Source organism: Rhododendron vialii, chromosome 8a (genome assembly GCF_030253575.1).
Source record: "Rhododendron vialii isolate Sample 1 chromosome 8a, ASM3025357v1".
Lineage (NCBI taxonomy): Eukaryota > Viridiplantae > Streptophyta > Magnoliopsida > Ericales > Ericaceae > Rhododendron > Rhododendron vialii.
Window position 1 is genome coordinate 8,524,625 of NC_080564.1, and position 4,464 is coordinate 8,529,088.

At 37.6% G+C, this 4,464-nt stretch overlaps 1 non-coding gene across 1 annotated transcript; it reads left to right on the top strand.

Annotated features, from left to right (window-relative positions):
- The first annotated feature begins 917 nt into the window (after window positions 1–917).
- Window positions 918–991, top strand: TRNAN-GUU (transfer RNA asparagine (anticodon GUU)). Its single transcript has one exon. It is a non-coding gene; the product is annotated as a tRNA-Asn (tRNA).
- The last annotated feature ends 3,473 nt before the right edge of the window (window positions 992–4,464 follow it).

The window sequence follows — 4,464 nt, forward strand, 5'->3', positions numbered from 1 at the left end:
TCGGTAAAAGGCTTTCTTCCACTTTTGGACTACCGATTAGGGTGGCAGTTATGTGCTGCGGGTGAGAGGGCGACGGAGAAGGGAGAGAGATGGAAACCAAAAGGCGAGGGTGGGAAGGAGAGAGGCCGTCCTTTGGATTTTGGGTGAGGTAGAAATATGTTTGAGAGAGAGAGAGGACTGCTTCAGAGAGAAGATGTAAAGAGAGAAGACCAAAAGTAGGTTTCGTTTCACATTATCTGACCTTCAAAAAAAAAAAACATGGGTTTCATATTTTGAAAACCAAATCTAAATTTTACCAAAATGACATTTGACCAAACTCTACAAAATTACCCTAAATCGATCGGTTTGAGATTTACTGAATTGATAGGATTTAAATACTGAGCTAATTTATTACATAAATGATATGGGAGAAAATTGAGTTACACAACAAGATTTTGGAATCCCTCGCACAAGCCTTGATGAACTTTGGATACAGGCTTGTTTAATTGAGCAAAACGTTTACAGTATTTCCAACTCTTGTTTTTTTTTTTTCCCCCTTTTTAAAGTTTTGCATCAATTTTTTTTTCCCCAATAGTGTATTGGTTCGTCTCAAAAAAATAAATCGAGAAAGTAAAAAAATTAACTGTAGCAAATTAAACTAGAGATAAAAATAATCATCGATCTTTGTCTTAGATGAATTAATATTTTTACAAAAAATCAATGCAAAATTAACAAATGTGAAATAATTTGAATAAATAATAGGGGAGTGATTTTGCCACTCCCCTTTGTGAGAGAAGGGGAGTGGCAAAATCAATTTCCTAATATAAAGATTACATAATTCAGAAAGATCAGTAGGCCAAATCAAAGATGAAATCTGACCAACAGAGATGGTGAGAGGAAATAGTTCAATTGTCAAATAACAGAGTCCCGCAACAAGTGCTGGAATAGCTCAGTTGGCTAGAGCGTGTGGCTGTTAACCACAAGGTCGGAGGTTCGAGCCCTCCTTCTAGCGCCTCTCAGCCTTTTTCTTTTTCATATTCTCTTTTCTTTTTGAATGGGTTTTTCATATTTTCTTGTTGAATCAAAAGCACGACCTTTCTAGTTGATAAACAAGTTAGATTAGCATGTGCATTTGTGACATTGAATGCATCCTACGGTTTTGTACATTCGAACTTCGAGCCTTTCCCTTGTTTTTAAGAGGTACTATCACTTGAACCGAGCTCAAGTTATGATTGAAGCATAATTGGGCGAATCTAAATATTATGAACTAGGGTTTGTCCGTGCCTGAAGACACGGTACAACGTGAGATCTAATTAGTGATAATTATGCAATTAAAATTGTTTGAGAGAGAGAGAGAGAGAGCCGTAGGATTTATGGAGCAAATCAACGGTTAGGATTTATAAAGAGATAAGATTCAAAAACCGTTCTCCCTTATTAGAGCATGTACACCAAGGATTAGGTAAACTAACCATAAACAGTGCAAAATTGTATTTTTGCTAGCCCTTTTTAGCTTTCATGCTTTACCAATCCTCTCCATAAATTTCTCTATCCCATTAAAATATCATAAATTATACACACATGGGTGGTCGATTATCACTGCAGGCGAAGTGACTTGAACAAGCTGCAGTCAAGGTGCAAAAAAGCAACAAGGCAAGAAAAGCGACAAGGCGCAAAAAAGCGCGCCTCTTTCAAAATTGATCAAAAAAACACGTTTCTCTCTTTTCATATGTATATGTAAACTACATAATACATATACTCATAGGCCACCTGTTCCGTTGGTTTTGTTCCCATTTTATCGGCGACTGTTCAAGGCCACCTGGGTTGTGCCTTTTTGCCAGAGGTGGGAAACTGGATTGGTGGTGTTCAATTTGGGTGTACAGAAATGGCAAGAAAGTTGCTGGGTGTTGTGTGGGGTGAAATTGATGTGGTTGATTAAGAGACTTGGGCAGAAAAAAAATTAGGGTTTCAGATGGGTCTAGCCCAAAACCTTGATCCGCAACGCTAGAGATGCCGTTGAATTCGAAATCCGCAGCCGTCGCCGGTGGAACACCACGGCTCTGTAGCAACTTGTTTAGATCCATTGAGGGGTGGAAGGTTGGATTTGGGAAGGACGGGATCTATCAAACCTGGAGTATGTACCCGTCGGCGACGCATCAGCGTTGGCGACAGGAAAGGAGATGGCTCGGAGGAGGAGGAGATGGCCGGAGTTTTAGCTGTAATATTGGATACAAGAGAAGAGAGAGAAAGACAGTTGTGGTATAAATAATAAAATATGCAATTGGTGATGAACAGTTCCTCTGGAAATTAAGAGAGGTTTTGTGGCCAAAGGTAGAGTACCGAAGCTGGTGCAGTGCATCTTTTTGGGTTTGCCTCTCTAAAATACCTAAATGTTTCCATTTACCTAGTCTTGTGCACATGCTGTTATGAGAAATCATGTTTCCATTGTTGAGTTTCATAAATATTCTGCCATGTTATACTCAATTTAGATACGATTGGTTTGTAAAGTGAGTCAATTACTTTCATGTTGTGTTTTTACTGAAAACAATAGTGCGTGTATGTGTGTGTGTATATATATATATATATATATATATATATATACACACACACACAATCCGTTTCACATGAAAGAGTTTTCATTTTAGTTAAAATATGGACCTCCCTATTTCTTTCCTTTTCTGATCGAATTTTGATGATCTAACCTGCTTAATGTGATCAGAACGTGATTTTAAGAGTATTAGCGTGAAATTAGCAAAAAAAATGACCATGAAGAGCCTGATATGAACAATTTTTATTTGAACCGTTCAATAAAAAACTGTTCAGAATTATTTGGACGAAGCCCTTTCCGGTCATTTTTTTTTCCGATTTCTAACTATTATTTGTAAAATCAAGTTTTGAACACATTGAGCGGCTCGAATCATTGAAATTCGATCGGGAAAGGGGTGTCAACATAATTTCTCATTGCGGATCAAAAAAAAAAACATAATTTCTCATTTATGGTTATGATCAGGTTAGGACACTGGTTCTATAAGTAAGGGTATACACTTTTGCGGGAAAAATAATAAAGTAAATAGCCTAGTGCCCAGGGGTGGTCTAGCCATAGGACCACTTGACTGAATTACTATGTCAATTATGCCATATGTAAAGCAGTGGCGGTTCCGGCATTCTAGATTTTTTTTTTGGCATTTGTTAATCTTTATCTATATTATTTTAGGAGATTTGGAAGAGGGGAAGAGGTTTATGGGGATCGAAACCTGCCTATGTGTATGGCAGTACGTAATGGAGCCCAACTGTACTCCATTCCACTTGCCCAATATTTTGGTTTTGTGGCAAAAATATTCAGATTTTTTTTTTGTAAAACCTATAAAAAGTGAAGATATTTCTTTTGGTTGGAAATTTATTGGGCTTGGTTCACTTTGTTTTATAGAGCTATATTATTTATTTACTCACAAATTTAAGTGAATTTTTATTTACTTTAACTATGTACAAATAATTCATACAGACAATGTTAAAGAAAATTACAATTGTATGTTCAAATTATTAAAAAAATTAGTGCATTTTTTTAATCTAGGGTTACGCTTGAACCCTAACAGCTTGTTTGGATTGAGCGATTTCGGGAGAAAAGAAAAGAGAAGGAGGGAGAACTCAATCTCTCCTCCGTTTGGATGATCCACAAGGTGAGAGAGGGTGAGGAAGGGTGGGAGACGAGAGTCTCATCGTTGCCCGTTTTTGTTTCTCGCCACTTTTGGCGCGATTCCGTGATAAAGGAGAAGAGAGAGGCGACTAGGGAGTGTGGGTGAGAGTAGATCTCACTTACTCAACTTCCGGCAGCGCATGTCAGCTACGACGGCGTCTTTTCGTCGTCGGACCAATGGCTGTGCGGTCGCCGGAGAAGAGAGAGGAAAGTTTCAAGTCGCCGTAGAGTCATCGGAGAAGAGACCAGTCGCCGGAGATGGAAGTGAGAGTTTGATTTCTCACGTGTATTTGAAAGGATTGGTGAGAAACCACACCCCTTTCTTTTCTTGTTTCACTAATAAGGGAGACCATTTCCCTTTCTTTCCCTTTCTCACCTGAGCTGCCAAAGGGGCTGTAAAAGAGTAGCAGAGCTGCCATTGGGTAAGATAAAGGTCGTTAGAGTTTAAAAATACCTAGCAAACTTTATTATTTTTGTCAGGTTATAATTTTTCCGTTTGACCTCGTTTATAAAAGACAGCGACGTTAATAAAAATTGTAACCGAAAACTCATCAACAAGTAATCAGAGCTCTATTTAATTATTTTTCTAAAAGGAGAGGATAAAACAAGAAATTCAAAAAATTAATATATGAAAAAAAAGCTTTGTTTTTTTTTTTTTTTGTTATATAGGAACACAAGCATAATTAAGAAAAAGCTTTTGTATATGAATGAGGTAGGGAGTCAACTTTCAACCAAGTAATAGTGTCGAATATCACTATCGCAATCAATTTTCTATAAACAAAACCGACACCGTC